Genomic DNA, 19,191 nt, shown 5'->3' on the forward strand with positions numbered 1-19,191 from the left:
GAGGTTTAAAGTGATCTCGGACCTGCAGCACAAAGTAACCGAAAGAAGCCTTAGTCGTTTAGTCTTTCCTAAAACCAGCATTCACTGAGCGATTCCCTGGAAACACAGGTATGTAGGTATTAGGGTTTCGAATTCCGTGACCCAGTCCTTTCTGCGGCAGACCAGTGATCTGGGTGTGGGTGAAGGGCAGAGACAGAGCTAATGCGGTGACAACTGAATTTGTAAACCAAATGTCTGTCTGCCTTCACGAGCCCCTTACTCTAGCATGCTCTACGAAGAGGGTGCCTGGATTCCCATTCCGGAACCCCGGGGGTCTCAGGTCACCCTGGTTGTCTCCAGGACCCCTCAGTACGTCATGCTGAGCCACGATCAGGTGTCAGTGCTCACACCACACAGCCCTCTGGCCCCATAGGGGGTCTGAGTGTAGGACAAAGCCTCTGGGTAAGTGAAGTGCTGAACAATCTCCAAAGATAACTTTTCCTCAGCTGGGCCTGAGCCCCCCCCTTCCCCTTCCTTCACCCCCACCCCCCACCCCCCACCCCCAGGCTAAGTGCCGTCCCATGGGAACGACTCCCGAATGCACACAGCCGGGTGCACGCTCACCCGGAAGCTATTGTGAGTGACCACAATGGCCGTCTCCACTTCTGGTCTCCCCATAAGACGGTCTTCCTGCCCTGGTGCTGCCCATGACAGCAGGTGACACCCCACCCCGATGGTCAGCCCGGGCGGCCTCAGCCTCTCGCTGCCCGTCCAGCAGTCTCCCAACAGGTCTTGCGGATTCTCCCCCCGGAGCCACTCTGCAACCATCCCCGTCCGCGTCCTCGGCCTCCGCCCTCGCCCACACGCATGCCGTGCGGCACCGTGGGACCCGGCTTCCCTGCCATCTACACCCCTGCAGCAGCCAGAGGCGTTTTTATTTCTGAACACAAATCAGACCACGGAACCCACACGGTGGGAACATCCCAGCAGCCTCCTTTGTCGGTAGTCTGATATCCACACCTTTCTTTACGGTCCTCGGGCCACACGACGTGGCCAGCCCTTCCAGTCAAGCCTGCCATGCCCCTTCTCGCTCGCCCTCAGCCGTCGTCTTCACCGTGTCCTTTAAGGATCGCTGTCCCTTCACCGTGTGTCTGTGTGACATGTCGGGGCTCAGAGGCGAATGTTGGTCCTCGTGGAACTTGTACCCTCATGGGTCCCGGGTTGGGCTCGCTCTCCCTCATCCACCCTGACTCGGAAAAGAGAACAAGTGTCTATATGCTCGGTCATCGTGATTTGGTAACGTCAGAATCCCGCCGTCAAGTTGTCTCACTGTGATGGGACGGACTGCACCCACAGTCTCCTGTCCCCCTCCCACCCCCCCCCCCGGAACACCTGCACTGCAGAGGGGCCGCGGGGCACGTGATGAAAGAAAGGTGGTCCGCGGCCAGAAGTGGGCGTTGGGGTCTGGCTGGTTGTGAGCGTGGGGGCGGGACGTGTGCCTTGCAGGGAATCCCTGCCTCACACCTGGTGCAGAGACAGAGAGAGGCTGTGCCTCTCAGGCCACGTCGCTCAACATCTGCGTGAGCCTCGGTCTCCCCACGATAGTATGGGAACAACACTGCCTTCCTCGGGGGGGGTGTGTGTGTGTGTGTGCGCGCGCGCGTGCACGCACGTACATGACACAGGAGTGAGAGAGGCATCGTGACTGTCAATAACTCACAGCTGTGTTTCAAAACATACACTGCTCCCTGCTCCTCTTGGAAGTGTCGGGCCGAGGGCACGGCGTCTCATCCGGAGAACACAGGCCGGGGAACCAGAACGCGCCGAGTCGGGTGGAACCCAGTTATACTCTCGTTTTACGAGCGAGACGCAAACGCGGGTAAAGCCTCTCGCCAGTCGGCGGGCTGCTTTTCCCCGATTTTATGTGGGCTCCCCCCTAACACGGGAGGCTCCGTTATTGGGGCTCGGCGGGCTGTACTTGAGGCCTCTCTTACTTTTCTTACCAATAAAGGGTTTTGGGCCCAGCACAGCAGCCTGCCCATGACATTGCGCTCCTAAATTCGCATGACAGCCATGAAACGCTCCCATAATCAGTGACACGGGATGATTTTCCGCTCCTGACAAGCCCTTGTATTGAGTATGATAACAGTCACTCTGTCTTCATCCACCGCTGGAGTATAATATCAATCCATTTGATGATCCGGCCAGCGAAGCCCAGCACCTCTGTATCAATCTTCATAGAGTGCCGCCTGATGTCTAACAAAGAGCCTGAAATGAGATCATTCAATCACTTTCTGCCGGCCCGGCCGCTCTCCTGGAGGAGCTCCAGCCACCGCCACGTTCCCACCTTTACACGGTGAGGGCTGGATGCTAATTGCAATAGAAATACCTAAATGCCTCCAGAATGGAGCTAACTCACACAAACCACATATAGGAACAAAGGAGAAGCAGATTTCTTAGCCCTCGCTGGTTAAAGATATAAAAAATCATGATGGTGTGAGCGGGGGGCCGGGGGGGGGGTGGGTTGCTTCCATTTGGCAACATTCTGCCTGTGTGCTCTGCTGGGGACTCGTAGGCTGGTTCTGGAAATGGATGTTTACTGTCACACGGCGTTTTTCGGAAACGTTTAAAGGGGGAATCCATTTTTGTGTGGGACGAGCAACTAGCCTCGTTCCCCTGAGTATCTTCTTGCGTTTTCCCTAAATTTAAAAATAAAAACTCCTTAGAAACCTAAAACAGAGCAAGGAGAAATACGTCTTCTCTAAAATATGCAGTGGCGATACGGGAGAGGCAGATCGCATCAGCCGTGTTCCTTACGTATTTAAATAATCATAACGGTGGGAAGAGAAAGGAGACATTCAGCGTCTGCTCCTTCTGTCCGTTCTTATTGTGAGAAGTTTTAGATCCTGTGAGTTTCTCTGTAACCAAAGAAAATGAAGACCCAGGAGATGCCTGCTGCCCCCTCACATCTCTCCCCCCATGAGACTCGGGGGACGTCGCTGTGCTCAGAAAAGTGGGGACACATTTCGGGACCACGGTGGGCACAACTGTAATGCAGAATCTGAGGTAGGTCTACATAGATGTTTCAAAACTGAAATCTTTTCAGCTTTCAGAATGAACTGAAAAAACTTCAATGTCTTGTTAATGCAATAGCTTCCGGTTTTTAAGACCTAAAAGAACGGCACGTCCCCATCAGCCTATGAGCAGAACATCCCATTGACTTCCGGCGCCCTTGACTGAGGTTCCTCCGTATCGGCACCTGTGAAAGCTCGTTGCCATTTTCACGCGTACATGATGTCTCCACCTTTTGAGAGGAAGGGCATATTATTACAGCCACTCTTCCGAATTACTCCAGGAATCACTCACGAGGACACGGGATATTAAGAGAGTTTGTCATTTCAGGTGATGGTTTGTCCCTGCTGGCCAGGTGCCAAGGAACATGTTAATTATTTCCCTTAATACCAAACCTTTATGCTTTAAATACAGTCTCTCAGAAACCCAGGAAACAGATGTGCAGCTGTATAATGCACATGGAGAGCCCAATCTGATATTATTTAGGTGGGCCGGTGGGGATTCCAGCCTGTCAGTTGTGCATAATAGGGCTTTTTTGCACATCTGTAGCTTAGGATCTGACCCCTATTTGGCTTTTTATGCATTTGTTTTTCTCCTACTTGTAAGCAGCACAGGAAAACAGTGTTCCAAATGGTTTCTTCCCGATTTAACTTGGGTGTAGTTTCTATGCACACACACACAGGCAGGCACACACAGACACACACACACAGTTCTTGGTGCAATATTAGAAGGACACGGAGTGATAATTAAAACACACAGAGTTCGTACTGTGCGCGTACAAATGAAACGTGAGAAAATGCAGGGATCCTTTTCCTGTTTCCAAGAAAAATTTGGTTTTTCGGTGATCTTAGAACCAACCAATGGGCGTATCAAGCCATTCAGTTCTGTAAAGGTAAGAGACAATGGGATTCATAAAGCATTACTGGTTTCTATAAAGGTACGTGAGCAAAATTCGTACCTGTCCTCATGCACGCCATTCCCTCAGGTCCGTGGGGAGTGAGTCCCCGAAAATCTAATGGTCAGTTTTGCAATGTCACCAATTTTTTTCAATCATACAAATGCCACCAATTCAATTAAGCTCGCAGGGTCCCTCCGCCGGGTTGTCCTGGATAAGAGCATGCGGCCGAGCCGGCGCTGTCCCTGTGAGATATGGTTCAATCAACAGCCAAAGTTTTACTTGTCAGTTTTGATATATCCGATAATAGCTGTGGGTTGTTTTGCAATGTCCAATGTTCTGTGAAGATGGGCTTTTCATATTCTTTATTGTTTTTTACTGACAAAATGTTGCCTGGACTTTTGCAGTTTTGTGAAATGAAACAACACTGAAAACAATATATAATTTAATCCTCATACGCCTAAGCGGACTTCCCCAACCTTGTGGCGAGTTTCGGTCGGGATATAATGAGTTCCTGTTCATTGATCTGTCATAAGCAGGCTTGGTGATTGAACATGACCCCACAACCAAAACACTACAACTCATTCGGGTCCCCTCGGCCCCATGCGAATCCATACGTGACATCGGGGGGCAGCGTAGCGATCCATAATTATATTTCACTGCCTCTCGGAGTCGGGGCTGACAGGAAAAGAATAAAAATGGGTCTTTCCAAAATGCACAAAGGCTGCCGTGGCTTTTACTTATGTGCTGGCGCTGTGCATTTATACTGCAGGTGACTCGTTTCTTCCCTGGGGACCCGAGTCGGATCCGCTTCCGTTCTTTTCTTTGTGTCTCTTCTGTTTTGTGCAGAGACACGGTCGCACAGAAACTGGCACAGAGGTCAGCAAATCCCGGTACTTGTAGACTCAGCCCTTGCCGTTCCCTGCCCAGGGATTTGCACACAGGCGTGCACGCAGGTAGACGGACACACGCGTGCAGACGCACATACACACTGGCACGTGTGCACACGGACACGCCGAGACAGACACACGACGTGCACACACAGACACACACACCCACACGTGCACAGTCGCGCACGCACTCCGGGGGAGGCGGCGCGAGTGCTGATGTGGGCCCACCTGCGCGTAGGTCCCTAACTGCGCTCACCGCCACTACCTGCGTGCGGTATCTACGGTCCCGTCTCTCGGTAAATGACACGGCTGCACCACGGTGACGATCATTTAAGACAGAAGGTGTCTCCAACGCACTTGCCCGACTCTGATCAATGGCCGAACGGTTTCCTCCTGTGCACGGTCGTACGCGCGGCGTCGCTGATGTTTCCGCCGGCCGTTTCCGCGCAGTGGCTAACGGGTGCGAATTGGTGTTTGTGAGCGTCAACGTCCCGCTGTGCTTTCTTCATTTTAGAGCAGGGTCCGCCCCTGAGCCTCCTCGCCTCTGTGCACATCGAGTGTTTTGCGACACAAAGGATGCTTGCTTCTCCTGAAGCGGGTTATGTACAGATAGGCCCACGGATTGTGAAATAGGAAGGCACGTGACTCCTCAAAGTGAGAAAACTCTTCTTGGACACCCCACTCCCTTTTTTGTGGGGGGAATAAACCATAACAAATAGAAGCAGTTTATGAAGACGCTGTCTCTGTCTTGTCACGGGAAAGGCCGCTGACCGCGCGAAGCCAGACCGCATCCCGGGTGCGAACGCGGTAGCCCCCCTTCGCACTGGCCCCTGGGCTGGATTCCCGCGTCCCGGAGGAAGGAGTGGAGCTCAGAGGGGTGAGGGCCTGGGCTCCCGTCTGCCGGGTCACCAAGCTCACCTCCGCGGCTCTAGAACAGCGCCGTGGACTCTCCCCGCCTTCTCTGAGACCAAGTAGACCTTAACTCATGCGTTTTGCCCCTGGAATCACCACCTGCCCCGCCGTGGGCTCTGAGGCCACGATGCCGGGACATCATTTCGGGATCTGTGGCACGTGGAAACTGGGTTTGACATTTATCTTCTACTTTCACGCTGTATGTTCATTAGAATCCGATGAGTAACAGTGTGGTTGGATGTATTTGTGGTCCTGGGGGCCAGGCGTGGGGGCGGGAGGTCTGGGGACCCTGCAGTAGGAGAGATGGTTGTTCAAGCACAAGAATGGAACACGAGCAATGAGAAACGATAATGAGACCAAAAGGTGCTAAGTGCTAATATTCACCTTAAGTGATTTCTCGCAAAACACGCGTGAGGGAAGTATACGAAGGTTGTGTACATGTGCTGGTCCGTTTCCCAGAGCAGCGGCGAATCAATCATAGCACGTTCGTGCTCTGAGCACACGTGGACGAGGGCGTGTTTGCCCTCCCCCACGCCCCCCCCCCCCCCGGGTCTCCCAGGAACCAGCGCATCTTCCTTCTTATTTGCACGATGAGGTGGGAGGGAGGGAAGCTCGCTCTCCAAGGACACTCCCCTGCAGGGCTGGAGTCCGACTCCCGGGGCAGGGGCTTGGGCTGGCGTATCATGGGCGTACCTGTGTCACCTCACCGCACGCACCACAGTCACGGTAGGTATGCTCCTCCTGGTGGGGACCCAGGTGCCGGCGGCCCGCATTCTTGCTTACCTTGTTCCCCTCCTCCTGCTCCGGAGATCCCCGCAGGTCCCCACAGATCCCTGCGGGTCCCCACAGGTCCCCGCAGACCCCTGGGGATCCCCGCGGACCCAGCAGACCCTGGCACGTGGGACACAGGCATGGGAATCGGGCAGAGCCGCACCCCAGCTGCCAGTCCCCTGTGTCACATGCCCCATTCTCTCTCAGCAGCCCTGCCTCCTGAGAAGCCATCACTTAACAATCTTTTTACTGTTTGCTTTAAACACACGCCTTACGAGCCTCATCCCAGAGTGACCTATCTGTTGCCAACTGGTAAGATAGTAAATGTTAGTTCCCCACTGTGCCCACGTGGCAAACAAGAGCTCCGGGACCAGGAGGAATTGAGTGGCTTCCCAGGGTCACAGAGCCTCTAAATGGTGGCATTAGACTCACACCGAGGCCACTGGCTCCAAAGCGCTGTGTTGAAAATCATCCCCCCTCGGAAGGAAATGTCATTTGCCCCTCAAGTGTCAGAAGCACAGTCCCGTGGGGGCTGCGTCGGGACCAGAGTTCCCAGAGGCAGACGGCAGTGCCCGCCGAGAGCCTCTCCGGTGCCCGAGACAGACGTCCGTGAGGCGGGACGAGGGGAGCTCAGAGCCGTGGGGAAGGAGGCTGAGTCCCCGGCGGGAGAGGTGAGCGCTCACAGATGTCTCCACCCCGACTGCAGGGGAGAGGGGCTGGTTTCTCAGAATGCAGCGGGCACACAGGGCGTCTAAGCCAATCTTCATGCCACTTAATCTTGCCTAGGTTTTCTGGAATGATTTCGGAGGCCTGAGGGGAGGCCTGGTGATAACGTGGAGTGGAGCGGACGACGCTCCAGCGTGACGTTGGGCGGGTGACAGGGGAGGGAAGGACAGTGTGAGAAATATGTCGGGTGGGGGACGTGGCCATGCGGAAGGGCGGCGGGTGTGGAAGCAGAAACAAGGCAGGTGCCTCTGAGGTCAGGACTTGGGGATGGGAGTCAATACCAGCACAGCTGTCACCAGTGACATGTGAGTTCGAGCCCCGCATCAGGGTCTGTGCTGACAGCTCCGAGCCTGGAGCCTGCTTGGGATTCTGTGTGTGCGTCTCTCTCTCTGCCCCTCCGCGCTCGTTCTCTCTCTGTCTCTGTCTCTGTCTCTCTCTCTCTCAAAAATAAAAGAAAAAGAAGAAAACACACTGGAAGAAATCATGGCTAAACATTTCCAAATTCTACATGCTCAGAACATTCAGAAAAACCTGAAGAGCCCTATATTAGTTAAAGAAATTACATTTTTAACTTGAACATTTGTAAAGAATGATCAAAGTCCACCATGCTTCACTAATGGATCTGTCAAATATTTGAGGAGGAAATTACGACATGCAAACTCTATAGAAAGCTGCATTAGGGGCACACTTTCCACTTCACTTTCTGAGTAAGCATTTACCCCAGGACAGACTAAGACAGGCCAAGAAAAGCTAGAGATAAATAAATCCAACGAACCGATGCAACTATTCAGTGAGCTCTGGGCCAACGAACCGATGCAACTATTCAGTGAGCTCTGGGAAACCAGCTCTCAGATTATATAAAACATAACATATGACAAAGTGGGGTTTATCACAGGAGTGTATGATTGTTTTAACACTGACAATCAGATAATGTAATTTACCATATTAGCAGAATAAAGGAGAAAACCCATATGGTTGTCTCAGTAGATGCAGAAAAAGCATCTGATAAAAATTCAACATGCCTTCATCATAAAAAGTCACACTGATGTAGGGATAGAAAACAACAGCCTTAACCTGACAAAGGACATCTATGAAAAACCTATAAAGTAGCATCATATTTAATGGTTAGGACTGAATGCTTACCCTCGACATCAGGAACCATGAAAATCTCCATTTCCACTGTTTCCATTCAGCCCTGCACTGAAGCTTCTAGATAATGCAATAAAGCAAAAATAAATACAATAAAATATACTGTTAAATTTTTAAAAAATAAATCTGTCTCTGCATAGAAACGATCATTTAGGAAGAAATTTCTAAGGAAGCTACAAACAACAACAACAACAATAAATGGAACAAGTAAGCCGGTTTAGTGAGATTGCAGAATACAAGGTCAATATACAAAAATCAATCATATCTATACACCAGCAATCAAAATGTGGGGATTAGAATTAAAAAAATTGTCTGTAACATAAAATACATACATTTCTTTTTTTTTTTTTAAATATTTTTTTTTTCAACGTTTATTTATTTTTGGGACAGAGAGAGACAGAGCATGAACGGGGGAGGGGCAGAGAGAGAGGGAGACACAGAATCGGAAACAGGCTCCAGGCTCCGAGCCATCAGCCCAGAGACTGACGCGGGGCTCAAACTCACGGACCGCGAGATCGTGACCTGGCTGAAGTCGGACGCTTAACCGACTGCGCCACCCAGGCGCCCCAAAATACATACATTTCTTAGAGATGATCTTACACATTATGTTCAGGACATGTACGCTGAAAAGTATAAAACAACGTGAGCCCTAAGCAAACACAGAGTGATACTAGGTCACGAAGAATTGCGAATTCTCTCCCAATTGATCTGGAGATCCCATGGAATTTCCTCCAGAATCTCCCCATACATTTTTGTAGAAACTGACGTGTCAACTCTAACGTTTACGTGGAAATGCAAAGAATAGCTAAAACCCTCTTGAAACGAAAGAAAAAAGTTTGATGACTTCTATTACACAACTTCAAGACTTAAGGCAAAGCTATAATAATCAGAACATTGAAGTACTGGTCTAGGAATGAGCACACATGTTGATAGAACATATAGAGTCCAGAAGTAGACCCACACATAACCGATCAGTTGGTTTGTCCAAAAAGTTGCTAAGGAAGGCAATAGGAAAGTGATCATCTTTTCACATATGGTGCTACTTCCTCAGATGAAGACAAAAATAACCTTGAATGTTATCTCATAGCACGAGATCTCAAGAATTAAATCAAAATCAATCAAGCATTTAAACCTAAAATTTTTGACTATAGAACATCGTAGAAGAAAATGCTGGAGACAACCTTTGAATCTTCAAGCAGGCAGAAGTTTCTACGTAGAACATAAAAGAAAACCTCAATAAATTGGACCCAACACTTAAAACATCTGTTCTCTGAGAGATACTCTTAAGAAAATAAAAGTACAAGCCACACCTTCTGAGAAATATTTTAAAAACATATATCTGAGGGACGCCTGGGTGGCTCAGTCAGTTAAGCGTCCGACTTCAGCTCAGGTCACAATCTCACAGTTTGTGAGTTCGAGCCCCGCATCAGGCTCTGTGCTGACAGCTCGGAGCCTGGAGCCTGCTTCGGATTCTGTGTTTCCCTCTCTCTCGGCCCCTCCCCCACTCATGCTCTGTCTCTCTCCTTGAAAAATAAAAACATTACAAAAAAATAAAAACATATATCTGACAAATGCCTTGTATCCAGAATACTTACAGACTCCTTCAACTCAAAATATTTTTATCAAAGATTCACATAAGTATCAGAGGGTGTAGAATGGGAGTTTGATCTGCTCGTGGACTTGGGGTATGGCTCCTATGTCATTCATAGTTGAGCTGATGTTTGAAGGAAGACTGTCCGGGGGAAGTAGACGTGCACTGGTCCCAGAAACGAAGGATACCGGACGGCAAGGCCCCAGGGTGGGACAGGTTGGAGAGGCTGTCAATGCTGAGCCATGAGGGCTGCAGACCCCTAAGACCTGGGTCAGTGGCCTTGATCGATATACGCGGATTCCACGGTTTTCACACACAGCAGAAGTTAGTAGCTTGGGGACACGCCGTGAGCTGATGTGTGGTGTAGAAAGAACAGTGTTGTTTCTACCTGCCAAGAGCTAATGTCAAGGATAGGGACAGAGCAAGTGTGAGGACCTGTGTTAGAGATGATTCCTTGGCCTGGAAGGGAACAGTTTAGACCGGAGTGGACCCAGCAGAGGAGAAGAGTAGAATTTGTGAACAGCCTGGAGATGAATGGACAGCATTACGTGATGCACTGACGCGGTGGCGAAATGTGAGCAGCGGGAAATGGTATAGTTTGGGAGCAGAGGAGAGAGGAGGTCACAGTTTGGACACCCGCACACACGTCCACGTGTCTGTTGAGCTTACAGAGTCAGGTGTAGGGTTTGGGGACTGGGGAGGTAGGGGGCACTGGTGTTTGCTTGGACGGGGGTTGAAATCGTATGGTCACCTGGAGACGGTGGACAAGAGTGGACACGCTGATGGTGACAGGGCACAAGAACTGAGCGTAGGGAACAGAAACACAAACCTGTGAACAAGAACAGAAGGGCGTGATTAGGAAGCTAAAAGGGGCCCTGGACAGGATTGAAATGGCAGCTGAGAGACGAGAGTGTTCCAGACGGAGGGCAGCCACCGAAATGACAACAGAAACATGCCCTTGGATTTTGCCACATGGAGGGTCTTCCTGGCCGTATAAGAATTGCTTCAGGGCACTGGGTTGGCTCAGTGGGTTGGGCGTCCAACTCTTGATTTTGACTCGGGTTGTGATCCCAGGGTCATGGGGCTGAGCCCCACGTCGGGCTCCATGCTGAGCATGGAACCTGCTTGGGATTCTCTTGCTCTCCCTTTGCCCCCCACCCCCAATAATAAAGAAAAGGAATTGCTTCAGTGGTGTGTCAGTTCCCCAAATTTGGTCCAGTGATGCCTGGGGGTCCCAGAGACCTGCCAGGGTCCATCATTCTACCAAGACACTGCCACCCTAATTAGCAGCGTGCACGCTAATTTAAAAGCTTCAGATCCCTAGACTGTTTTCTTAAACCTCCTTTTAGCTATCATTTCTTTCATTATTTGCGAGAATGAGTAGTTCTCATTTTACTTATTATTTTTGCTTTATCTTTAAATTTATTAATTTTAAATGTTTTTTCTTATTATTTTTGTCATATTTGTAACAAATATATTCTTTAGTTTCTTATCCTTTTTTGGCCTATAAAGGCATTATAATTCTTTTAGTGGATTAATGATTACAAATCCTTAAAAAAGTAGAGGATAGTTTGGGTCTATTTAAAAAAATAATTGCAGATGTACTTGTATTTTCTATGAAACTTTGGAACTTCTGGCCAAATAGATAATTTATCGGAACAAATTGCTACCATGCTAGAAATGTACTTTGGATTGATCAAAGTTGTTCTGAGGAAATACCGCAAACTCACGAGGAGTTTCAAGGATCCTGTTGCCCACCAAAGACCCAAAGGAAAGTGGGTCATTGACTAGCAGTGCAAGGTGTGTCCACAGCAGCAACACGTACAATATCTTCAGCGTCCAGGGGTCCACGAACTGGACGAAGATGTGGCTGTCGATACGCTTGTACGATTATGTCTCAACTGTGAAAAAATATGCATTAATTTTCCCTCATAAGAATGAGGACAGGAGGGGAAAATGAGGACTCGAACTTGGGTGATTTTCCAGGGAGCGGAAATATAGGCATTTTCCCCCTAACTGCATTACTGATATTCCAAATGTAATATAATCTAAAATCAAACAAAACTCAAAAAAACATAAAAGATGTTAAAACCAAAAGTAAAATGGTTATGGAAAAGATTTTTTACTATTAATGAAAGTCAGTCTGGTAAGTGACCGTTGACATTTTTGAGTCGTGTTTAATCAGAGTGACAGGGGCGACCCCGTCGTTAAATCTGCACGTGGTTCCTGTAACAGAATCCGCTGCCCCGCTGAGCCCGGCTCATTTCATCCTTCTTGGATCAACACCGTGTAGTTCATACCACACACACACACACACACACACACACTGAATTATGGGAACACCCCTACTTTCAAGGAGCTTACTACTTGGAGGTGCGAGACTGTAGGGAACAAATGCGCCCATAATAAAAGTATTCATCCACATCTCCCACAATAGCAAGTTTCTAATTAGACCTTTTAAACATACAGTCAATGCAACCAGGATGTGAAATGTGTTCAAGTTAATGTTACAATTAGAACATTGGCATTTGCATTTACTGACTTTTTTGTGCTTAAATTTGTAATCTTAACTTTGCTTTAACAAGTTTTTATGTTTAATCTCTGCCCCATTTTTTGAAATAAGAGAAAGAAACAGACAGTGCTTAATAGTGTTTGCATTTAAACAGCCTGTGTGAAGTTCCCACCTCATTGAGTTGACTACCTCGGGAAAGGGGAAATTCACACTTTCCTTGCTCTTGCCTTTGTACAGCTGGAGAGAGTTTTCTGCCAGGCTACCTCTGCAGCAGCAGATTGGATTTTGTGCTGTTGTCTGAAGATTTGCTGCCGATAGAAGAGGGAGACTACATTTCTAGAAAGTTCTGGATTTGAGAGAAAGGGACAAGAATGCAAACATCGGAGAAGATTTAAAACAGTATTTCTTCCCGCAATTGAAACATATTCCTGGTAATTGTAAAGAATTTGCTTAAATATCGAGCCGCTGGCAGGGGCAGAGTTGGATCAGAGCCATGCGAGGTACCATTAGGGTTTCAGCAACAGCGTTTGACCGACCAGACGGGTGGACAAAGTCGGGCCGAGTCCACCCCAGGCTGCTCTGTTCTCTGTAGGTATTTCAGCTTCTTAGCCTAGGAATGCGCAGTGACCTTGACCCCAGGTGGGGGCAGTGGCGGGGGCTGCTGATCAAACCTGCTCTCTGGGAGTGGGGACTCCCTTGTCAGGGGAGGCTCCTCCTTTCCTGTCACACTCCCTGTCCTCATGTCTTCTCCAGATCACCCCGCCTTGTCCCTGGCCTTCCAGAGCCTAGGGGAAGAGGGGCAGAGCTTACCCCAGTTCTGACACTGCCCCTCTGGGTCCAGCACTGGCCACACTCAGGCTCCCCCTGACCTGACCGCCCCCCCCCCCGGGGGGACAGAGCTGTGAGCCCCATCCTCCACTGGCCGACCCCAGGACGCAGAGACAGGAGGGGACTTGAACGGAGGAGGGAAGACGTGGGAGCAGACCGAGGTGGGACCGTGCTTGGTACAGCAGAGCACCAGTAGGCTGGGCCGGGTTCTCAGAAATGGCCGTCAGCTTCTGAACGTGTGGAACTGAACCAGCTGGGTCTGCCGGGACCCAGTGGCTGGGGAGGACGGCCCTGGCTCTCACACCGCCTGGGGGGCCCTAGCCTCGAGTCCCCCACTACCGTGGGCTTCCTTCCACTGCCACCCTGTCCACGCTTTACTGAAGGTGGCGTCTGTGATGGTTTTCACTCCGTGCTGCTTTGGGAGACCTGGGTCAAGTCCTCTGTGATCGCTGGCAAGACCGGCCTTGACCCCACTGGCCAGACCCCGCCTGTCTCTCTGTGCCTCACTGAGGGCTGGGCTCGGGGGAGCTGTGAGTCCAGGCCGCCCACCGCCCTCACGGCTGCTCCTTCCCTAGAAGGAGGTGCTGCAGAGACACGTAGGCGGCTGGGAGCTTCGTAACCTACAGCTTGTCACTGTTCTGTGCCCCTGGTGCCACCAGCTATACAGAAGCCGTCATTGCCGGTCACGTGTCCCTGGAGGAAGAGCTGTGTGCACGCTGGGACTCACTTCTTCCTACGAGATGGAACGGGGCAGGGCTGGGGCTTGAACCAGCACATCTGTGCCCTGCCCGTGGCCCCTTATGCTTCAGACCTTTCTGCGCATTGACGCACCGAGAGGACACAGCTCCGTTTATGCAACAGTGGTGTTCTCTAGGACAAGAGCTGTTGCCTGTGAAGGATTTTCCTGATTAAGAAAAAGTAGATTTTTGAGAGGAGTAGAGGTGTGGGGTTTTAGGATTCCTTACTGCAGGGGAAATGTGAATATTCCGGTTAGACTTGAAAGTCCACGTTCAGTTAAAGCATCATATATGTACATACGTGTATATGTGGATATATATACAGTCACCCGATCATGTTTATATTTTTTGGCGCCTTAGTTTTTTAATATGCAATTTCTGTGCATAGTTATAATGTCAACGCTGTGCGTAACATAAAATTCAGTATTATTATTATTATTTACACAGAGAGAAAGAGACAGAGACCGTGCATGCATGCACAAGTGAGAGGGGAGGGGCAGAGAGAGAGGGAGAGAGAACCCCAAGCAGGCTCCACACTGTCAGCACAGAGCCTGACGTGAGGCTTGATCTCACGAACTGTGAGATCATGACCGGAATTGAAATCGAGAGTCAGATGCTTAACCGGCTGAACCCCCCAGGTGTGCCTGGAACCACATATTAAAACATCGTTAATCATATATTGATGTTCCCCTTGACTTTTATACGTTTTACATTAAGCTTGAAACACTGACTTGTAAGTGTTTTAGACTTTGTGAATAACACGGAAAATTTAGAAATCCAACCTAAGGGGCTATATTTAGGATCTAAGTGTCCAGCTGGGATGAGCCCAGCTTCGGTGCGGGTAGAACAGTCGTGGTGAGTTACTCCTCTGCCGTTGAACAGCCAGGTATGCTCACCTTGGACCTTCTCAAATGGGAACTTTGTGCATATTTTCTTCTTTGATGCCTTGAATATTTCACAGGTGAGAGAAAAGGCAGCGGGAAGCAAATGCATGGTACTTCAGGGGAAGCGGGGACGCTGGACCAGACCTCGTCCTCGTCCCCACAGGCCACCCTTATGGAAAGGGGATCAGACATGGTTTCTCCCCAGTGTGGAAACTGAGGCCACACAATATGAAGGAACTTACACATTAACACATTTAAATCACAGTTATATTATTCCATTACACTTTTGGATCATCTTTGCATACTGTTAATATATATCTCACGAAAAAATCCACCTTTATTGTTAAAAATGTTGATGGGGGTGGGGGAGAGGGGCAAGTGCGTGATGGGTGGGGGGGAGGGCGCTTGTTGGGATGAGCGCTGGGTGTTGTGTGGAAACCAATTTGACAATAAATTATATTTAAAAAGATGTATTTTTCCTGGGCTTCTGTTTCAGTTAGGAACATGTCCAAACAGCCCCAGACCATCTTTCACGGAAATGGGGACACAGGCAGGGTGTAGCCAGGCGGCTGTGGGTCACCAGGCAGGCTCTGCCTGGACGGGACAGGCTCCCACCTCGGGAGGGTAAGAGAAGAAGGCACCACCAAGAAGCGTCTGGTGGCCGCGGCCAGGCTGGGCCGGAGCTTGGCCACGGAGGAGGGTGTTGTCCATCCCGGCGACAGGAACTCGGCAGGTGACTGATGGGTTTGAAGCAGGTGTTTGTGAGGACTTGGGGCGAGACTTGGTCGTATCTCATCAGAAGAGCTTCGGAAATGTTGATCCAGATTTAAACGGATTGGCCCTAAATTCTGATACTCATTTCATTCATGTTTTTTTTTTTTTAATCGACTCAATACAGATTCTGAGACAGAAATCCTGTGAAATCAGCAATCAGAAGGTGAATCACTGTCGGAGAGCTCGCCCCAACTGTGGACGTCCCGCGTGCAGGCCTCCACAGGTCCCGTGAACGTCCCGCGTGCAGGCCTCCGCTCGTCACGTAAGGTCCTGGCCTCTCCTCTCTGCTGAAAGTTCCTGTGGCAAGGTCGCCGTAGGAAAATGTTAAAATCTGATTTATTCGTTTTCTTCTGGGATCCTCAGTTGGTACTTAATGTGAAATAATGTGAGCGGCATGTGAAGACACCTTACCCAGTGTGGCAGATCTCCAGTTAAATTATCCGTGGTATTGGGAACTCGCAGGTCGTTGACTATCCCAATTTAATTTGGGCAGTACAGGACATTTCTAATAATTAATACTGTAATAACACTTAATGATCTGCACTCATGCAATCTGAAAATCCAGCTAATGGTGCAGTTTTTAGTGATTGCACAAACAGCAAGTTTTAAATGTGTCAAATGCTGCTATTTCAGCATCCTGGTGGCATTCAGGAGACCCTGCCCGTGGGCTCTCGCTGACCCCGACCCGGAACCTAGACATGGATGTGACAAGTGCGGGGCTGGGTCTCCAGGGAGGGGCTGCCTGTCTGGCATTGGATGCAAGCGGGAGAGCCGGAGGGAGCGCCCCACTCCTCCCAGATGAAAGGTACATTCAACGGCTGTGATGAAAGTCGCCAGAGAGAGAGCAAAGAAATTGGAAACAAGGAACGAGCTTGTAAAGACTCTCCCACAGGCTTCATTAGAAAGGGATTAATATTTTGGAGGCCGGCCCAGCAGATAGCCACGTATTCAATAACCTTCCTCTCTGCCGATCTCCCTCTTCTACTTGGCGCAACGAGCCCGTTCTGGAAGTTCTCGTACAGACGCGGACGCTCAGACCTTTTCTGGAAAGGCCCCTTTGAGATCCAACCTCCAAGACATCGTATTTCGTTGAGGGCTAGGGTGCTCTTTTCTTTTTTTAATGGGGAAGACTTTAAACTGAATACCATCATTATTTCCGTGGGCACAGAAACTGGTAGAATCGAGGCTGTAAAAACCCAGTTAAGTCCCTGCGACGGGGACTTCCGCTCACTGACGGTCCTCAGCAGAGCTGACGCCAGGGAGCAGGAGGGGTGCCCAGACCAGGCCTTTCTGGCTCGCTGTCGCCAAGGGAAGCCAGTCCACGCTGACGCAGGCTGCACCTGACAGGGCAAATTCGAACTCTTCCAGAAGGCTCCGTCCCTCCGTCAGAGGCCCCTTTGTCCTGAGGCCTGCACATCGGTCTGCATCAGAGGCACGGTCTCATTACCAACGAGAATGAAATTAACTGTTTAAAAAAAGTAACGTTAAAGGGGCTTCAGTACCCACGAGCCCGGATATCCAGCACGAGGGCCGGACGTAACCCAGAGGCCCAGTCTGAAACCCGAGGCCTTCAGTCAGACCTCGCATCCATCGTGCTAGCCACCTGCAGACGGCTTTCCAAAACACAACAAAAAAGCCAGCTAACTGAAGCCACACGGCCCTACTGTGGGTCAATGGGATCAGCCCACTTTACAGGCGGTTAAACCAAGTCATAGGAGCTACAGCTAGGCGCTGGTGCAGCCTGCAGGCGTAGTCATGTCCCCAGTGCAGTCCCGCCCACTCACCACCTGGGGACAGAGAGCGTCGCAGCCGCACCAACGATGGCAGGCCCCCTCCCAGAGGACACTGAGAAGGACCAGGCACTTGGACTTCTGCCTTCTGAGCATCCCACGCGGCCTGGTTTATGGAGGCGACAAACACACGTTCGCGCAGGTGCGCGGACGTCTTGCCGAATGGAGGACAGCGGGACTTCCTGCTTCATCAAAGCTGGGGCGGGGGCTGCCCACTTGAGCCCACGTTGCTCGCAAGGACCAAGCGCGGAGAAGGGTCACTGATGAACTGTGGAGGGGTGTTCTGTCTTTGAAGAGAATCGTGTCTTTCCAAATGCTGGTGTGCACATAACGGAAACAGGATGGAATGGACCCCAAGTTCAGCCGTCTGTGGTACAGATGTATTAATCGCCTTAGTTCGTGCAACAAGTGTGAGGAACACACCGTGTGGGAGGGCTCCACGCGGTCCTGAGGAACATGGGAAGGCGAGCGGTGGGGGGGGGGGGGGTGCTGGTTTCTTAAGGCCCTGGGAGATTTGTGGGAAGGACGTAGATGCCCCACATAACCACATCCCAGGGGCCGAACGTGCCGGGAAGTGTGTGAGGAGATGCCGGGAGACGGGTGGGGGGCCAGCATGATCCTCCGCGAGCCGTGAGCGCGTGAGGCCCAAGGAGGGGTTGGACCGAAGGGACAAGGCCCCACCAGGTGCCCAGATACCCTTTGTCCCGGCCGGACTTCACGGTCTGGATGGCTGTGGGCCGGCGACGGCCGACGTGAATCAAAGCACAAGCTTACAACCCCTCTGTTCTCTCCCAGAAAACATAGATCCTATTCGTTTACACTCAGTAACTTTCGTAACTTTCCGCTTTTGGCGCTCACTTCTGTTGTGTCGTGGAGAACCCGTGTGGCTCACTCTGACACCTGTCTTGCACTTCCGGCCCAGGGCTGGGCATGCGGTAGGCTTCCTGCCGCCCGAGCCCCCAGCTGGCCTTGGAGTCAGACAGGGGAGCCGGGCTTTCCCTGCCAGTTCCCAAGGCTCTAAGGGGTTTGATCACAAGAGACAGAGGAGTGGCTTCCGTTGGTAGATTTTAGTTTTAAATGGAAACACTAGACAATTTAAAATGAACTCGAACGCGTTGACCTTGGAACCAAGCCACCGATAGGCTCTTTATGGACAGTTGTTCCCACAGCAATACGTTTTCTAGAAATTCCTGCATTTGCACTCACAACTTTCTCTGGCCAAAACGTTCTAGCCACACGAGGGGAGGAGGGCCCACCTACATCCAGTCTGGGTCACTGTCGTAACCACTACGCCATCAGCAGTGGCACAGGCAGCTTCACTCTCACTGCGCAAGTATTCCTGAAGGTTCCATGTCAGCTCCTCCAGCGTCACGGTGTGCAGGTGTGAAGAGGGCTCCTTCTTGCTCCTGTCCCGTAGAGAGCCAGTCTGCAACTACAGCAACCGTCCACGAGCGGCATTTCCACGAGTATGTCTCTTGCCTCAGCTTGCCAAGAATGGAGCTAGGTGATGGTTCCCGTAAGGAGTGATGAAGGTCGGACATCACAGCTCAGGGATGACTGTCCTAGAACATCTGCATTGCTGAGTGGGGGGTTGGTTCAACGGAATCACGACCAGACCTTCTGGTATCGCACAGAACTCAGGCACAGTTGAGACTTCAGGGTTATCATTATATAAAGCAGG

Source organism: Lynx canadensis, chromosome D3 (genome assembly GCF_007474595.2).
Source record: "Lynx canadensis isolate LIC74 chromosome D3, mLynCan4.pri.v2, whole genome shotgun sequence".
Classification (NCBI taxonomy): domain Eukaryota; kingdom Metazoa; phylum Chordata; class Mammalia; order Carnivora; family Felidae; genus Lynx; species Lynx canadensis.